The sequence below is a fragment of the Phodopus roborovskii genome, unplaced genomic scaffold (genome assembly GCF_943737965.1).
Source record: "Phodopus roborovskii unplaced genomic scaffold, PHOROB, whole genome shotgun sequence".
Taxonomy (NCBI): domain Eukaryota; kingdom Metazoa; phylum Chordata; class Mammalia; order Rodentia; family Cricetidae; genus Phodopus; species Phodopus roborovskii.
Window position 1 is genome coordinate 56127 of NW_026125189.1, and position 20032 is coordinate 76158.

Here is a 20032-nt window from a genome sequence, read left to right on the forward strand (position 1 = left end):
GGCAGAGTGGAGTTCAAAATACCGAGAAAGCAAGCAGAAAGGTGTGATTTCAAAGGGGACCTGGGAAGATCAACCCAGTCTTGGTGAGAGACATCTGACAGGAATACATGGGTTACATTGGTTGTGGCCCTAGCTTCTGCTCAGGTACCCGCTCTCTCCGGGCCCTCTGGGCCCGTTTCCTCATCAATAAATAAAGGGTTTCTCGAAGATGCTGTCATGACTTGAATGTCCCCAAATCACGTTGATCAGAGAAGGCCCGAGCTAGGACATTTCAGTAGCTAGGTGATCACTGTTCCATTTTGGGACTCTGTAGATTCTTTATCACAAGAAGGCTCTTAACAGATGTGGCCTCTGCCTTCCAGGTCTCCAAGACTGTTGGAAATAAAGTTATAAATTACCCAGTGATTTTATAAATTTTCTAAGGAAAATAAGCAAGGCCTTGCTTGGGTCCTCTGCACCAAGCTGCTTGGTAAGACTTGATTTTCTCTGTTTTACTTAGGGTCAGAGTCTATCTTAAGAATGGTTTTTTAAATATTTGAAAGCCACTGATCATCTCAATAAATGATCCCTCTCCAAGTGTGTCTTCGTGCTACAAGCATGAAGGTCTCCAGTTTGCTATCCAGGTGAAGCATTTAGGATCTACCAAGTTGCCACGAATTGCCTACACTGTATTAAGTCTTTGGACCTGTGTCCAGTGGAAAAGTCATTAATTTTAGCTGTTGGAGAAAACTCCTGGTGTGGTCTGAAGGGTCCTGGGAACCTAAGTCAGCAGATCAGACTGCAGTGAAGTGGCAGATACCACTTATAAATAATATGAATAAATATTTCTTTAATGAACACTAACTAGCAACATCATGGGACATGACTCCTGCTGCTCTGGCCATGCTACCTAGTCTGCCCCATGGCATTTTCCTAAGGCTCGAGTGAGAACATACACTCAACAAGTCTTTTACAAACTGTAAACTATGGCACAAGTTCCGTGGGTAAATGGTGCTGGGAAGGGGAGTGTGAGAAAGCAGCTGTGCTGGGTGGTTGTGGAAGGTGCTGCAGGACATGTTTTCCTGGAGAGAGCTAACACACATGTCCATTCACCCTGGATGGGGACCTGACAACAACATAACGAAGTACAGGTACCACCAGAGTCCAACTTGGTGAACCAATGAGTTACTGGGGTTAGGTACAGAAATATGGGTGAGGAGTTTCTCACAGCAACAGAAAAGACTCAAAGCCAGCTGCATCATCAAAGTCCAGCCCAGCACAGGGTGACAGCTCACAGAAACTGGGAGCCTGAAGCACACTGGACAGCTTGAAGGCAGCTCTACAAGTTGGAGGGTGTCTTTTCCAAGTGCCTCAGTTGGTCTACACGCTGCCTGTCCTAGTTTTTTAAAGCAGTGTGGCAGGTCCCTGCTGCTTCTTTGCAGCTTAGCTTGTGTGAGAGCGACTCTCAGTAGTCCTTATTGTTTTACTCTTGGGGAGGGGAGGGAGCGGTCTAGTAAATCTGGTCAGTTTCAGGAACTTCCTTGAGCCCTTTTGGGTTGTTCTCTTCCTGTCTTAATTGAATTTTCCTGCAGGATGGAGTGTTTCACCTCCCACTAGAACATAGTGCTGTTTTGCCTCCTTGTAAGTATTCCATCCTAAAATATCCTGTTTGTGTGTGTTTGTTTAAACTTTCCTTTTACATTCTGTGCTTCAAGGAGCTTTCCTTCGGAGATCGACCATGGTGGCTGAGTATGGTTGCTAATGAGGTTCCTTACAAGGGAAGCGTGGTGGTGGGGGGAGCAGTCTACCTTGTTTACGACCAGGAGCTGCTGGGGACAAGAGCAAGGCTGCTCTAAGCAAGGCCTAGGAGGTGGTGCCACCAGCAACCAGTATGTACCAGCTCAGCCAGTATGTGTGTCAGCAGAGGGGTTTGGAGATGCCACAGCTCCCAGACCCTCCAAAGATTAACTTCCCCGAACTTCCGTGACTCCTGGAACTCAGGCATCATCTCTGTCGTGGCAGCTTTGTCCGTGGCCCCCACCAAGGCCAGAGAATACTCCAAGGAGGGCTAGGAGTATGTGAAAGAACACAGCATGAGCAAGACCAGGATTCTGCAGACTCCATCACAGCGGGGACCCTAGTCTGAGGGCAGTTTCTAGCATTGCTGGTCCAATAAAGAACTTGGGAATGGTCAAAAAAAAAAAAGGAGTGTTCCTTTAGATGGAAGGTTTGGGTTGTTCAAGCCACCAGAACATAGGCACCTCCAACACCCTTTATCTTCAGCTCTTCTGCTGGAAAATTTGGCTTTCACTATGACAGGCTGCTTAGGGAGCTCTCCCTTCCCCAGAACTTTGTAGTAGTCCGATCGCACAACATCAATGATGGGAGCAGCTCCAGTCTTGATTCTGGCAGCACTGGCCGGGGTCTGCTCACTGACCAGTGTCCACTTATCCAGGTTGACAGTCCAGCAGAAGCTCTGGTTCCTTTTTACTCCTCCTGAATGCTTGCTGTGTTTACCAATGCGACCGTGGCCATGGCTCAGGTGGCCCCAGAGTTTCCGGGTCTTCCTCAGTCTGGATGGCACGGCAGCAGCATGGAAAGCAAGACAGAAGGCTTTAACCGTGGAGGAAACTGCTGAACATCACGGAGTAGTTTGATTGTGACATCAGGGAGTGGCTTTTCTCTTAAAAGCATTTCTTAACTTGGTTGTATGGGGAGTAATAAATAAATAATGAAGAAATGACTGTATATGCTGTCCATTTTAGATGCTCCATGTCACCCAAGCTGGAGCCAGCCATATCAGCTGGCTCCATATCAAAGTCATTGAAAGTAGAATTTGTCATGAGACCAAGCAAAGGCCTGGTAGAAACAGCCCTAACAAAGGCAGACCCAGAGAAGACAGGCAGAAAGTCTGGTCTAGCTTCCAATGCTTTCCAGTTGTATAAATTATCCATAAGCAAAGAACAGGGCTTTTTTAGTTTGGGTTTTCTTCAGTCCCCAAAGTCGCACCATTAGACCAATAAGTAAACAACCAGAACTGCAGCAGGCACAAAAATGTCTTTACTGACAGTCCATGTAGCTACTAAATCTTTACCTCCTTAGACCAAACCATAGTCTCTAATGGTTTCTGGGGTCCTTTTGTAGTGCAAGAAGCTCAATTCCACGACTCAAAATCCCACCAATCCCTGAGCTTATCCCAAGCTAAGGACTTGAGATCTCACCAATCCCCACTCTGGAAATCTCTATCCTGGAAAAACTCCACCCTCAAGGAATCATATATAAAACCTGCCTCTCCCTCGGTTCTTTGCTACTTCCCTCCCTAGCAGAGTCAGCTCCCCTCCCTGTCTTTCCCAATAAATCTCGTGTGGGATTTGTTATGTGGTGACTTTGTGGTTTTCCTTGGATCCCAACTGCCAGGATATCTTTACCCTCTGAGTCGTAACACCATCTGCCTCCCTTTCCTCCTTCCATGAATGTCTACTAAGCATCTTCTATGGGTCACCAAAGTGTGCCTAACTTTCCAACATGATCATAAGCTCTCGGGTGAGAAGAAACAGTGGGTCCAGCAGTAACCCTGGAACAGAAGACACGGTGTCTGGGTGTTGGAGAAGGTCACATCAGTGAGAAGGCATTTAGGCTGAGAAGGGGTTCCCACTCCACCTTCGCAAGTGCCCCTTCCCTTCATACCCCTCTTCCCTCCTTTCTCAAACATCTATTGAGCATCTTCCTTGAGCCATATTCTCTGCTAAAGCCTTGGGGTTCAGGAATAGTCATTGGGCTGAGAGATTGTTTAGTGTTAAAACACTTGCCCTGCAAGTAAAGACCCTGAGTTTGGATCTGAGGACCCCTGTATAAAGCCAGGTAGCCACAGCAGCCCACCTGTAATTCCAGCCTTGGAAGGTGGCCACAGGATCAACAGGGCAAGCCATATGGGCCAGCTCTGGTTTGGTTGAGAGACCCTGCCTTAGTGGATAAGATGGAAGAACAATCAGAGATGATTCCCAACATCACCTTGGCCTCCAAATTATATGCACACATGTGTGCCCACATACACGTGAACATGGACATACACATGCACTTGAAACTGGAGGAGGTAAAAAGCCAGTCCTTTCCCTGTGTGTGTGTGAACAGTGTGAACATAAGGTGGTGGCATTTTCCTGCTTCCTTATCCATAAAAGAAGGGCATTCTGGTCCTACTAGTGTGACTGCCTCAATTCAAATTCTGCTCTGTGGTTGTCTTAGGCCATCTGTCCCCACTGGTTTGGCACCGTGATAGGCCATAGTCAGCAGGTGACCTGCAGAGAAGAGCTGGTAATAAATGATGACTTGGATTGCATTGAGGGCAGTCGGCACTGTGGCTGCAAGGGCTTTGCTCCCGTTTCAAACTGCCATTCCTTCAGTTACCTTGGCCAGCAAACCACCCTGAAATTGTCAGGTTATTTCCAGCATGTCCAAACGGGCCGAAAGGACTTGAGTAGAGTGCTGTCTTTCATCTGAGCTGAGCTGGTGCAAAACTCAAGTTCTTGCAATGGTTGGTCCAGGCAGTCTGCAGGATCATCTAGTGTCTTCCTTCACTGGACATTAGGATAATGGGACACAGGGCTGTGTGAGGACAGCTTCCAAGCTAAGTCTGTTGCATGGACTTTGCATTAGGAGATGCTCACACCTGGCTGGTGACAAATCTCAGACATTACTTGAGAATTCCCCCAAACACACACACACACACACACACACAGATTTCTGTCTCCCTCCTTTCCTCTCTCCTCTCCCTCCCTTCCTTCCTCCATCCCTCCCTCCCACTCTTCCTTCCTTGTTGCAAGGGATGGAATCTTCCAGCATTTCAGGCAATGGCTCTACCACTGATCTATACCCCATCTTTTTTTTTTTTTTTTTTTTTTTTTCTTTTTTTTTTTTTCACACAGCTCCCACCCCAGTCATTCACCTCTGTTTATCTGGTTGAAACCTAGAGAAGATGCCTACTCCATTGGACATATCCAAGACACCTTCATAATTCAGTGAAGGGCTTTGGCTTGAGCAAGAACCATCAGCTTCTGATTCCTCTTGGAACCATCACAATTCTCTCCACTCCACCGTACCACATCAGGTTTTTTTTTTTTAATCTGTTTAATTTTTTTTCAATATTTGGATCTTTCCTCTACTACCACTTTCACTTTTTGCTTTCTTTCAAAAATTTCCTCTCAATGTCCTTGCCTTACATGTGCAAAATCTGTAGTTGGTCTTGGCCAGTCTAAACTCCCCATGAGCTAGTATTTCTAGTTCCCTGGCCAAGGAAGGCACTTTCCAGGTACAGAGGCTGCCAGAACACTCACCCAATTGTTCAGCTGGAGCACTGCAAGCCAGAGAGGCAGGGCCATGACCAGCATGCCTGGGGAGGTTGTGGAGCCCCGTGGGGCCTCTGATGAAAACCAGATCTAGAGCCTCCCTTCACTAAATGTCGCTGCTTCCCCCGCTCTACCAGCCTCCTCCAGGGAGCTTCCAGGCAAGGGATGGCCCATGGAAACAGACAGGATGGAATTGTCTTTACCCTGCCAACTGGCTAAACATCTTCAGCTTGGCGACCACAAGAGGCCACAGGGCTATCTTTGACAGCCTGGCGCTGGTGTGAACAACAGGCTGTTTGTCTGGTTGCTTTCGGCTTTGAAAGCAGTTCTCATCTTAGCTATAATGGCTCTAGGGCAGCTTTGGCCTAGGCCCAGAACTACATCAGGCATTTTCCTCCTGTAGCTGCTGGTTGTCCACTGAGACTCAGGGTGACATGTTATCCTGAAGCATGTGGAAATGCTGCATGGGGCTTGGCTGCTCCCAGGGATGCTCACACTGAGATCTCAGGCTTCCCTGGAAGGGAGGAAGAATGGTTTAGGAGTGATGGGCCCAGGCCATGACAGACACCAGATGGGATGAGGTCCACAGAGACATTGTGTCATTCTGGAGGTGACCTAAAAAATGCCAAATGGAGACAAAACTGCCAGGAAGCATACTGTTCTCTCATCTGGTGGGTTTGCAAATTTGTTCCTTTTACCATTTTCTTAAAATGTTTATTTAGCTGAGATCCAGCCAAGTTTCCTTTTTTAAAACTAGGATGCATTACATCGTTATTGAATTATCAAGCTTTCTCAACATCAACATCATCATTATCAAAATACAATCCAGGTGTTCAGCTGAGTGGATACTTACACGAAGCAATTTAAGTGAATAAACACATTTCCTCTTCATCTTTGGGAAATCGGCTGAGTAGCAGAACCCAGAACTCCTGTGGGTGAAGTATGAAAGGCTATGCAGACACACAGCATGCACATGAAGCCTGGCACACAGCACCAGGAAGTAATAAAAGGGGAAGGTGCCTGATCCATACCTAGCCTGAGTGCACTGGATGGTGCTGATGCTGGTCACTTGGGGCCCAGAGGATGGGAAGAATGATTTCAGGGGCTAGAGAGAGTAAAGTGTTTGCTGGCTAAGCATGAAGACCTAAGTTCAGTTGCCAGCACCCACATATAAAGCGAAGTGTGATGGTGTACACTTTAAGTCCCAGCTCTGAAGAGGCAGGAAAAAGCTTCTCAGAACTTACTAGCCAGCAGTCTACCAGCCTGATCAATGACTCCAGGTCCAAGTGAGAGGCTTTGTCTCAAAAGCAATGTGGGAGGCTCCTAGGGAATGACATCTGGCACACACAGACATATGCGCACACTCACAAACACACTCTCACAGAGATACAGACACACACACACACTCACATAGACACAGACACACATTTTTTTCTCTCACATGTAGACACACAGACACACACACTGAAACACACAAAGACATAGATACACAGAAAGACAGGCATACATACACACACACACACACACACACACACACACACTGATTTCAATTCATGTTTTTGGTAATGTGCCTTGGCTCAGGACCTGTTGGGTGCAGAGACTGGTGTCTTTTAATTTTAATTCTGTATTGTCTAACACAGGTCCTTGATGGGAGAGGTCATTCTGTATGTTTCTCATACTGGTTAATAATAAAGCACTGTTGGCCAATAGGAAAGGAAGATAGAGGTCATTCTGTATGTTTCTCATACTGGTTAATAATAAAGCACTGTTGGCCAATAGGAAAGGAAGATAGGAGGGACTAGGAGACAAGGAGGAAATAGGAAGTAGGAAGAGGAGTCAAGATGGAGAGTCTGGAGAAAGCTGTATGCCGCCGGCTCCCCGGTAAGAGAAATACATAGATCAGCAGAAATGGGTTAATAATTAAGGCAGAGCTAGCCGATAAGAAACAAGTAACCGGGCCAACAGTATTGTATCAAGTACAGAGTCTCTGTGTGTTATTTGGGGCTGGTGCGGCAGCATGACAAGACCAGAGGCGGCAGGCAGAAAAACCGTACACGTTACAAATGGCGCCCAACGTGGGTAGTAAGAACTTCCACTTAAAATTTAACAAAAGGTTAAAAATGGGTTTTAGAAACAAAAGAACAGAGATAAGCAAGGTTTCTTGGTAGCAGCATTTTTCTCAGTTGGACTCTGACTTGCTAGAGACACGCAGATTGTTCGGCTCCTTTAAGGGAAGATTCCTGACTCAGCTTAAGCGGCAAAAAACCGCACAGCTTTTAAATAACTCTGCTAACAATTTATTGTTGTGTATGAGAGATGGCAATGGCAGTGACCACATCTCCAAGCCGGCAGCATGCTTTCTGGGTGGCAGCGGTGAGCACAGCTTTCCGTGCTGGCGGATAAAAGTACCCGCCACCATCTTTGATAACCGCGGCAGAAACAAAGACTTTCATTTTAACAATGTTGTTGTTTAACAGATAAAGACTCATGGCCAGAAAAAGCTAAAGATTTACAGTAAAGACAGATTCACATTAAGAAAAGGTGCTAAAAGTTGACAGTGTGTTTTAAAAAAATACGTAGGCTTGAACAGATTCATATTAAGAAAAACCTCTAAAGGTTTACAGTGTGTTTTAAAATATACGTAGACATGAAAAAAAATGGTTTTAAAGAGACAAAGAGGAACTGGGTGTTGTAGCACATGCCTTTAATCCCAGCACTTAGGAGACAGAGGCAAGCAGATCTCTGTGATTTGCAAAGTAAACCTGGTATGCAGAGTAAATTCCAGGACAGATAAGAGTTACACAGTGAAACCCTATGTCAAAAAATAAAAAAATAAAATAAAATAAGCAGAGTAATGATAAAGGCACGTAAAGATGAAAAGCTCAGAGAGAATCTGGTTACTGTATGCTATTGTGTTGTCTCTTCATTGTTTGCCTGCTGAGAAAATAACAACAACTGATAAAGGAAATGTTGCTGCATTAATTCAAGTTATATATTTTAAAAATGCTTTGACTCAAACATTTAAGTTCAAGGACAAGTTACTGGGGAAAAGGATTTCTATTTTTGTTTCAACAGGAAATAAAAAGCTGTGGATTCCTTCCAGACTAATGTGGTTTGAGCAAGCCAGACCGCCTGAAACAGAGTACCAGGTGATCCTACATTCAAAACAGCTGAACAAAATAGCCTTACAGACTATAGCCAAGATTTCTACGTCTTCGCAGGATCCCCCATGACAGCGCCCCCTGTCAGCAGGAAGTAGTTTGGAAAGAACGACGCCCAAATTCCCAAATATTGTTTATGAATGTTTGTTTTCATTTAAATGGACTTGGTTATAAATGGTTAATGATCATAGTCAATTCTTTTTCAAGGTAAAAAGGGAATTATGGTATAGATATGAATACTTTGTTTTGGAATGGATTTTCATTTATTGATACAATTTAAGGTCAATGTTGTGATATGTATATTTCTCTTCTTGTTTATGTATTGTGTTTATATAGCTCATTTAGAAATGTAATGTATAATTTAGTACAGATTTTAGATAGTTACCTATAATAGTCAAAACTTATAGCTAGGTGAGTTAGGTTTTCTAGATATGCAGAGATGTATTTGAGATAGATAAGCATTCTTCAAACCTTTCAAAGACCTACAGAATATGGCATTTAAAATGGTTTAGGGTTTTTCTTGACAGTGAGGCACAGTTGCTCCTGGTAACACCACCTGCGTCAAAAAGGAAGATGGACATTAAAGAAACACGTTATGGAGTTTGCCTCCAATATGGCAAGACTAGCCATTTGGACAGGATACTGCTCTTGTCTGGACTGTTTGACTTTATGCTGTATAAACTGGACATGCAGGACCCACAGGAAAGTGACTGCTGATTCAAGATGGACATTGCTACAGAGTTCCTGCTTCATGGAAGAGTCTGCGAGACAGTATGCAGGACACAGAGAAAAGTGACTGATAAACTGCCAATACAAGAAGACAGTTTAAAGTTTCCTGCATTGCTGAAGAGTCTGCCAGACACACTATGGCCTATGGGCTGAAGATGGAAGATTACAAAAGAACTTTGGGTGACCAGGCAGTGAGTTGTCTCTGTCATTTCTAGGGCTTATATATTATCCTTCTGTGGTCTTTGAAGGAGTTGAAGACAGGTAGTTATGGTTATAGTTTTCATTAGTTAGGATTAAAGATTTGTTACTTAGACTTTAGACACACAAAGATAGAATAGAAGATGAAATATTTTCTTCAAATCTTGCTAAATGTTAATGGACTAAATATTGTTAACTGTGAGTCTTACTTGATAACTGTTGTATAATATATTTTGCTATGTTAAGGTTAAAACCCTTCTTTTTATTTAGACAGAAAAGAGGAGATGATGGGAGAGGTCATTCTGTATGTTTCTCATACTGGTTAATAATAAAGCACTGTTGGCCAATAGGAAAGGAAGATAGGAGGGACTAGGAGACAAGGAGGAAATAGGAAGTAGGAAGAGGAGTCAAGATGGAGAGTCTGGAGAAAGCTGTATGCCGCCGGCTCCCGGTAAGAGAAATACATAGATCAGCAGAAATGGGTTAATAATTAAGGCAGAGCTAGCCGATAAGAAACAAGTAACCGGGCCAACAGTATTGTATCAAGTACAGAGTCTCTGTGTGTTATTTGGGGCTGGTGCGGCAGCATGACAAGACCAGAGGCGGCAGGCAGAAAAACCGTACACGTTACAGGTCCTGGCAGGTAGTGGATTACAACAACCACTGTTTACTGCTTTTCTGAGCTGTGCAGTACAGATCCCTGGTGTCACCCCAACTAATCAGTGTGTGAGACTGTCAGAATGAGGTGTAATAAGCTCATAGACATCTTTGGCTTGTGGGAAGTGTACTCTATCTTTGTTCTGAAACTTTTCTTCCTCAGAATTCTATAAACTGGAATTGCAACTAAGGAACATCATGTCTAAGAGATGATAATTGCTAATACAATGAAATATGTATTTTGGAAAAAACTGAAAAAAAGTATTCTAATCCATTAAATATATGTACAGGGTAGAGTGGGTTTTTATAGGCTGTGATAAAACATCATAACAGAAAGCAACGTATAAAAGGAAACGTTTAGCTGGGCTTGTGGTTCCCATGAGGGCAGAACAAGGCATCAGGGATAGCTGAGAGCTCACATCTTGAGCCACAAGGAGGAGGCAGAGACACACTGGGAATGTGGGGGGGGGGGAGTTTGAAACTTCAAAACCCACCCCCCAGTGGCACATCCCCCCCAACAAAACCAGAACTCCTAATCCTTCCCAATCAACTCCACCAACTGGAGATAAGCATTTAAATAAGCATATAATGAGCCTAGGTGGTACACTCTTGTTCATAATACCATGCCCCACAATGTCTTTCTCTTACTAACCAAAGCTAGGCAACTCAGCAGAGAAGGGGAGAGTATTTTCTAAGTATGTCAATGAACAAGGGCCTCCCAGAGAGGCTGCTGGGTAAGCTAGCCTTATACTATCCTATACCTGTCTACCCCCAAACCAGCTCTAGCCAGTTTAAAGTACAATATGAAGCAGCCAAATGCTTGATCTATCTTGAAAGCTAAGAACTTGCGCACAACCTAACAATAGGAGCAGTGTTGTGAATGGCTGGTGTCAGGAACTGGGTGTGTGGAAGGAGAAAGGGTCCAATTAGAGGGAATCCCAGGCTGGAGGGCCCAGGGGGTTCCTCCATTGGAGTAGAAGAGCCAGTCACAACTCTAGCCTTTGATGCTCTGGCTGCTCTAAGAATAAGATGTCAGTTTAAGACAAGTCAAATTGTCTTAAACTAGCATTGGGGAAGTGGCTTAGTGAATAAGAGTATTTGCTGTGCAGCATGAAGAGCTGAGTTCAGATCCCCAGCACCCACAGAAAAGGCTGGGTGTGACTAGGGCACAACCTGAACTCCAAAGCTATGGAGGGCAGAGACAGGAGGATGGGTCAGCCTGTCTAGCCGATGGATGGATGAATGGATGGGTGAATGGGTGGGTGGGTGGGTGGGTGGATGGGTGGATGAATGGATAGTGAATACAATGTTCAGTGAGAGACCTGCCTTAAGGGAATTAAACAGAGAGTCATAGAGCAGGATACACAAAACCCTCCACTGGCCTCCTTATGGGTACCCATGAGCATACACCACATACACACACACACACACACACACACACACACACCAATTGTTGTGAACATTTTTCTGGTCTCTGCGGAATGTGGATACCTTCAGACAATATCAGTTGCTACAACAGAAACCACTCCTGCTTTTCGGGGGACATTCTGGGTTTTCTTTCCTCCTTTAAAATAGAAGGAATCACAGAGCCACCGGTGATTGGTCCCCCAATCCTGTTGTTGTTATTTTACTCTTTGTTCTTTGGCTCTTTTGAGGGACCCAATACTTAGCTCCCAAATAAATCCACACCGAAGCTTACTCTTTCATATGAATGCCCGGCTGGCTTATTGCTAACCTCCACATATATGAGCACCCACAAAAGTGGGCTCACACTGGAAGCGATGCTTGGACCACTGTGGCAGCACAGAAGCATCCCCTTCCTCTGAGAGCTCTAAGAAGGGGACTGAGCTCTCCCAGCGTCCCCACGTGCTGTCTACCTGGCATCTCTCTTTTCTTGCCATTAATGTCTTCTCAGTAAATCTCATATCTCAAAGGACAAATCTCCTCAGTGTCCCTGCCTCCCCTCTGCCCCTTGAATCCTAAACCCTAAACCTTTCAGGCCCTAAGACAACAATTTTGTCACTTAGTTCACCCCAACTCTGAAGGACATTTGGTGAAATGTCTTTACTCTCTAAACCATCTTTGCCAGCCTGAGCTCTTCCTTCTCGTTTTCCTCTTTCCTTTTCATGTGATGTGGTGTGTGTGTGTGTGTGTGTGTGCGCGCGCGCGCATCCTGCACGCGCGTGCATGTGTGCACGTACGTGTGTGAGCCTGCTTCTTGTGTATGTATCCCAAGTGTGACACAGAAAACCATCTTTCATTGATCACCTGTCTCAGTCATGTGAATTACTAACTTAATGGGACATTCAAGCCAAAAGTAAAAAAAAAAAAATCTAAACTGCCTAGGAGAGGGGTCCACAGTTAAAATTAATAATCTCTTCCTCAAAACCACCTTTCCCAAATCCCTTCTGGATTTGGGGTGATCAGATAGATGGCACCCCCTCTCCATTTCTAGCCAAATCACAGCTTGAGGCTGGTTGGGCAGACAGGCTCTTATGCCATGTTGAATTTCACTGCCCCGCCCCCCCAGACTACCCAGGGCCAGCATACCCCAGTAGCTCTCTGTCTGGCCTAGAGAGCAAACTTGTCACATCTGCCTGCAGCAAGCAGCCAGGAGTGACTCGAGGACCCAGAAGGCTTTGAACCACACCAGCCCAATCCCTCCTCCCTAGCATACTAACAATCTGAAGAGCTCAGGGGTTACTTTGCAAGAGTCCCTCTGTGAAGGAAACACATTGAGAGTCCCTTTAATTCCATCCTGCCCAAGGATCAAACCTTTTAGATACTTGTTTTCCCTCACTGTTAAATTCTGCTCATCACTGAGCACTGCCAGTTTCACTTCCTAATATGTTTTGAGTCTGCTTTATTGGCCCCATGAAAGTACTGTTATCTCTCCCATGGGCTCCTCGTTAGCCCTCCTCTCCTCCCCTACCTGCAGGCTGGGATTCTTCCTCATACTGTTGTCTTTAACAGTGAAAACCCATGATGAGGGCCCAGTGCTCTGTCCAGGTAGCCCATGCCTGCCTCCCTAGCCTTGAACACATGGCATAATTCGCTTGAGACTCATGTCACAGACAGTAGTCACTCTGCTCCTTGATTTCTTAGAGGAAATGACTGTTTCACCTCGGGATCCTGTCCCATACTGTTGCATCTCCCCAGAATACATCTTCACCCCCTCCCTCCCTCCCTTCCCCCTCCTTTGTGCTTGCAATTCTCCCTCCTCTCCTTCCTCCTCCTCAACCTAAACACCAACTTTCCAGCAGCCACCCCTACCCCAACTAAGTGTTCACGAGTTTTCCATTTTCCTTCATAATGTCAATCATATGGTTAGTAACATGACAGCCGGGTCATTCTGTGACTGGTGCTACGCTTTGCACCACTCTTAAGTTCCACGAGGTGTTTTCCAATCCCTTAGCACCTGGCACACTAGCTGGTAATGTGACGGTGAATATCTGGTAAATAATTTAGCAGTTGAAAGAGGGAGAAAAGTGGTCTGAGAATAAAATGCACTTCCAGCGGACAGTCTGAATGCCAAATGCCCCTTTTCTGAGAAAGTAGAATGGACTGAGGAAGTCCGGGCCAGAGTGCCAGCCTGTGAGTAGAGGAGGGTGCAGAGGGACCGCAGTGGGTCTGGGACAGATGGCAGAAGCTAACAGGCCCACTGCTGTGTGTGGAAAGCACAACGGTGGCCTTAGAATGATTAAGTGGTGGAACAAAGGGAGGGTCTCAGATGGGACACACATGCCATCAGAATTACTGTAGAAGAGCAGGAAGATGCGGTTTGTGGCATCCTCAACACCAAAATTTGCCAACATTTCCCTGGGATGTAGATTCTCTTAGGGTATTTATCTATAGGAATAGATATTCATTATTTTGTGAGGTCTACTGTTTTAGTTTTGGGGATTCTCTGTGACATGGAGGTGTCCAGAACTATCTCTACTTGTTTTCTAAGCCTGGATTATTGAACCATTTGTTCTAACACCACACAATTTTCTCTAATCAATTTCTTCCTTCTCTGCTTCAGTCAGCCAGAATTGGTTTCTGCTGTTTCTAGCTGGCTTAATTTGGGAGTCAGCAGGCTCACATGACCCAGCAGGTGAGTCTCAGGCGTGTGGGTACCGGGTGCAGAGGTGGTGAGCATGCAAATACCCAAGAGTGGACCAGACCACTCTGCATCCTGTAAGTTAAGGTCTCTTTGAAATGCGAAGGGAAATGCCTGTTTCTGAATTGGAGTTTGCAAATATGTGTGGGTGGTGGCCCCACTGGATGAGCCATCCTTTTGTTGGGCTAAGTCATAGAGTCATAGGTCACCTAAGTCATTCCAGCTGAGGGCCTGGGAAATGGCTATCATGTGGAGACACAAGAATGGCAGTTGGTTCATGGCCTTGGACCTCCTGGTGCTTGCTGTGCTTTCCGTAAAGAATTTGCACACTGGTCATCTGTTGGAGAGCTTTCCCTTATCCAGGAGTGTGCACTGGGCCGAAAGCCTCACAGGAAATTGTGAGAGTCAGAGTGCGCCCACCATGCTTCCTGATGCCTCAGAGAACATCAGAGCAGGAAAGACACTCCGGCCATCTTGCCTCCTGTTTTGTGGTCTCAGACATCAGTGGGCCACAGGGAAAAACTTAACAGTGTGACTCCCACAGTTTCTCAACCCCCAGAGCTGATCCCTGGGTCTGGGGTGAAGCCCCCAGGTTTGTACATAATCCCAGGTGATGCTAATATGGCTTGTTCCAGAATAGTAGCTTTCATCCTTCATCACATCTCACTGGACAGAAAGCTGAGAGCTCAAAAGAAATACACCACCACCCCCGACCAAGGGCTCCCCTGGCCTGCTCCGCCCTCAGCAGAGAAGCAGCTGCCTGGCCAGACATTAATTCAGGCTTCTTGGACCCCTGCTCCTTTTGAATGTCTGGGGCTCCCGGGGGACACAGAGAATATTTCTCTCCCAAGCCACGCTATGACTTTTTGTGCCTGTGCTGGTTGATTTGTTGTTAACTTGACACAAACTGGAGTCATCTGGGAAAGGGAATCTCAATTGAGAAATTGCCTCAGTCAGAAGATTGGCTTGTGGGCACATTTCTGTGGTGCATTGTTTTTCATGTTAATGATTGACGTGGGAAGGCCCAGCTCTCTACAGACAGTGCCATCCCTAGTTGATAAAAGAAAGCAGGCTGAGTAAGGTGCAATGGTTTGTGCTGTAAGGATGGAAAAATTTAGCCTAACTCTCCACTGACCCCAGGAGTGGGAAAAAGACCACATTCTTGACTGATTAGGACAGGGCGGTTTTATGGCAGCACCTGTGAGGGGATGATTTTGTCACACTACCCAGAAGCCCTAGCGAAAGCAGACTTCCTGAGCTAAGAGCGGGCTTGGATAGTTCAAATTAATTGGTCCGCACTGGATGCTATGAGATGATTGGTTAATGATGTGCGGGCTTTGCTGTAACCCTATAAAAACTGTCTAAACCCTGTACCTGGGTTCCCAGTCTCCACACTCCACGTGGAGTGTGGCTGCGGACCCCAGTGCACTGGAATATAAAATACCTCATGCTTTTGCATCAAGACTGCTTCTTGTGAGTGATCTGTTGGGGGGGTGCCTTTCCTGAGCTGGGGAGTCTTACAGTGCCTTTAATCCCAGCACTCAGGAGACAGAAGCAGGTGGATCTCTGTGATTTCTAGGCCAGCCTGGTCTACAGAGCAAGTTCCAGGACAGCCAGAGCTACATAGTAAGACCCTGGCTTGGAAAAAAAGAAAGAAAGAAAGAAAGAAAGAAAGAAAGAAGGAAGGAAGGAAGGAAGGAAGGAAGGAAGGAAAGGAAAGGAAAGGGAGAAAGGAAAAAAAAGAAAGCAGGCTGAGCAAGTCACAAGGAACAACAAGCCAGTGAACAGTGTTTGTCCGAGGCCTCTGACGCAGTGCCTGCCTCTGGTTCCTGCCTTTAACTCCTCCAGTGATGGACTGTGATGTGGGAGGGGAAACAAATAAACCCCTCTTCTTCCCAGGTTGCTTTTGGTCATGGTATTTGTTGCATCAACACGAAGCAGACAGGAACAGTGCCTTAACTGGGCATTCCATTCATTGTTTGTAAGACAGCAGCTTGTCATGGGGAATACTAGCTCTAAGGATGGATAGACTACTCTTGGCTTGGCTGCAGAAGTTGCTGTGGCCTTAGCTGGGTATCAGAAGGCAAGGATTCTTGCATCACTCTGTTCAAAACATGCTGCCACCTGGCCCAGGCCCCTTCATCTCTTTGAGCAGGTTTTCTCATCTGTGAAGTGGGGAGAATAATTCCATGGCAGGTTAGCTGTGTTAACTGAGTAGGTGCAGGAGCTGGGGAGGGACTTGCTACTCTTGCAAGTTCCTTAACAATTTCTCATGGATGTCAGGACACTGAGGCCTGCAAAGGCGATAAGAGAGGATAGTGGAAATGGTCCCAATTCTAGGAGGCGGGAGAGTTCTGAGGAATGACTTAACCCCTAACTGGGGCTGTTACAAGGAAGATGCCCTCGCCTTATGATTCCATATCTCCCTCCCTCAGATGCAGATGAGGAGAGAAGATGTGTCATACTCGGGAACTGAGGTGGTTAAACCTATGATGAGTTTTTAGTAGGAGACTCATAAGAATTCTGACACAGTTGTGAAGTCATCTAGGCCAGTGGTTTTTAAACAGCTCCTCCTCCTCCTCTCCCTCCTCTTCCTCACCTTCTCCTCCCTCTTTTCTAAAGTAGAACCCTTTCTTCCACAAGCCCTCAGTATAAATGAATTTCTTATCAGGCACTTCTGAGCAGTCACAGAAGAACCCCTGATTTATTGTGTGCACAGGCAACCAAAGGTCAGAGAGGTGACAGATGGACTGTGACCAAAGTCACACAATAAATCAGTGGTTGAGACAAATGGGAAAACACACTTCAAAGCAGGCCATTCCCTTGCATGGGGACACAAAACACTCTGCCTCAGAAACAAGGGGGAGGCTGCTTCATGTAGGGTTCAGTTACATACACTAAGGACAGGCTCCCTGTGGGGCACAGGGAGGACAGTGTGTGACATTGTTGAATCTCTGCAGGCTTCCTTGGAAATGAGGAAATGACAGTGTGTTTCTAGGCATGAACCCCAGCTGAAAAACAAGAGTATGTGAAATTGGAGCTCTGGAAGTTCCTCCTGGCTGTCTAGGCCCGAGGCTTCCTCCATGGTTCTCAGCACTGGCAGCCAGACTTGCATGAGCCCTAAGCCAGAAAGTGACTTTTGGGACTTCTGAGTGCGCTTCCCTCCCTCCCTCCCTCCCTTCCTTCCTCCCTCCCTCCCTCCCCTCACTCCTTCCCTCCCTCCCTCCCTCCCTTCCTTCCTCCCTCCCTTCCTTCCTCCCTCCTTCCCTCTCTCCCTTCACTCCTTCCCTCCCCTCCCTCCTTCCTTCCTTTCTTTTCTGAGTGACCTTGTCCAATCTCTCTCTCTCTCTCTCTCTCTCTCTCTCTCTCTCTCTCTCCCTTCTCTGTTCTCTGTCCCTTCCTTCCTTCCTTTTTTATTGAGTGAGCTTTCTGCCAGGTACCTGAATACAGAGTCGGGATGCACCCAAGGCTTTATCTTTTGCTCCATCACAGCTCTGGCTAGTTTTATATCACACAAGCTAAAGCCATCTGAGAGGAGGGGACCTCAGTTAAGAAAACGCCTCTGTAAAATGGGGCTGTAGGCAAGCCTGTGGGACATTTTCTAAATTAGTGACTGATGTGGAAGGGCCCAGCCTATTGTGGGTGGGGCCACCCCAGGGCTCGTGGTCCTGGATTCCGTAAGAAAGCAGGCTGAGCAAACCATGATGGGCAAGCCAGTAAGCAGCACCTCTCCATGGCCTTCAGGATCCTGTCCTGTCTGAGTTTCTGCCCTGACATCCCTCAGTGATAAACTACAATGTGGACGTGTAAGTCAAATACACCCTTTCCTCCCAAGCTTGCTTTTTTGGTCCACAGTGTTGCACTGCAGCAATAGGAACCCTGCCTTTTGTGAGGCAGTCACCTCAGCAACCAAGCACAGGACAAGCCGAAAGGACAAGTTTGCCTGGTTCCCTGCAACCTGTAGGGTGACAGGGAGGGGGTTGGGAGGCATAGAGGGACCGGGCAGTCCCCCAAGGCAGGCTTCTGTAGGCCCCCATGGCTCCTTCTAGCATTTAGTTCCATGGGGTCCAGCTGCTGTAGAGCCACTGGGTGGGTGAACTTTGGGCCAGGACACAGGGCAGAGGGTGGCACCATACCACCCTGGCCCTAAGGAGCAAAATACTCTATGCCCCTGATCCCCTGACCTCCTTGTTTGTGTTGAAGTTGCTACTGTTTTGACCCAGGAAGGTTTTTCACATAGAAAACATGCAGAATTTTTTTGGGGGGAGTCAGTTGTGGTTCTCAAAGAGCCCTTACTTTCAAACCCAGGGGGCATAGAACAAGGTACCTCCATCCTTCTGTTCAGAGATGTGAAAGCTTGAGTGAGAATCGCTCCCATAGGCTGAGAGATATGAATGCTTGGTCCCCAGTTAGTGGAACTGTTTGGGAAGGGTTAGGAGGTCTGTCCTTGTTGCAGGTGTGTCACTGGTGGTGGGCTCTGACATTTCAAAAGCCCACACCAGGCCCGGTGTCTCCCTGTCTGCCCGATGCCATCAGGTCAGGACATAAGGCTCTCGGCTACTACTCCAGCGCTGTGCCTGTCAGCTTCCCACCATAACGACCATGGAGGAACCCTCTAAAATTGTCCGGCCGGGGCTTTGGAAACCCAGCTCCCACAGGGAACACCTGCAGCCTGATGTGCCTTCCCCTTCCCAGGTACTTTCACACACACACTTGGTTGTCTTGTGGCACCAGCGTGTCCTGAACATCCAGTAGTTCCAAAAATAGTGCAGTCTGTCCACCCCATCCCCCCACCACGGCAGCCCGTGTGGCTAAGAACTCCTTAGGCTGGGAATATCATCTCACCCTAGATCTTCAGTCTAATGACAAGTAGCTCTTGCTTCTACCCACTTCACCCTGGGTATTGAAGAAGAGCCCGTGTGGAGCCTGGCCTTTACCCTCTTTTCCTGAAGATACCCTTGAATCGCCATAAATCTTGTGTTTTCTCATTTAGTGTCATGCTTACTCTTGGCTTGGCTTTGCTTCCCGTGGGGGTCTTGCTTTGTAGCCCAGGCTGGCCTGATCACCTTTCTGCTGGGATGGCAGATACACAGCACAGAGCCTGGCTTCCATTTTTGTTTTTCCTCCCAGGGCTAACAAGGTCTCATTCTGCTTAGCTTCTGAGGTCGGGTGAGATCGGGCACGTTCAGGGTGATATGGCAGTAGGTGTGCCTTTGTTTCTTATGATGGGTCCTGCACACTTTGGCACAACTTCAGCCAGATATTCTAAACCCAAACTTTTTGGCAGAACACAACAAAAGGAGGAAAGAGGCAGCTGCAGAGCCAACCAGCCCTGACATGATGGCCACTGCTGAAGCCGCGGAAGACAGCCAGCCTGCTACATTTCTGAGTTCAGTGCGGTTACTCCAAGAATTGTAATTAAGTTCACCACTAATTTGATAAGCGAGACTAGCCTGACATGAGAGAGAGTAACTAAGTCTCTGTGAGAGCAGCACAGATTTCCTGGGCAGCAGCATCTCCGGAATCCTCATTTACATCTCTCTCTTCCTCCTGCCATCCTTCCCTCCTCTACTCTCCCTTCTGACACAGGTCCAAGAATGTGAAAACAGAATGGTCTGGAGCCCTGCCTTAGAATCTTTCCTGTCCTTGCTCTCTGCCCCCTCACATCGACAATACCTTAGACATGGCGGATGTATGTGACACAAGACAGAGAAGATTGACCTTTCTTCTGCTCTGCCCTCTACAAACTGTGGGCTGGGAAGAGGCTGGCCTTCATGCTACCACCTTGTCCACTGCCGTCACTGAGTTAAGTCTAGCCCAGGTCTAGGGTCCCGATGGAGACCAGGAAATAGGAAGGAGTCCTG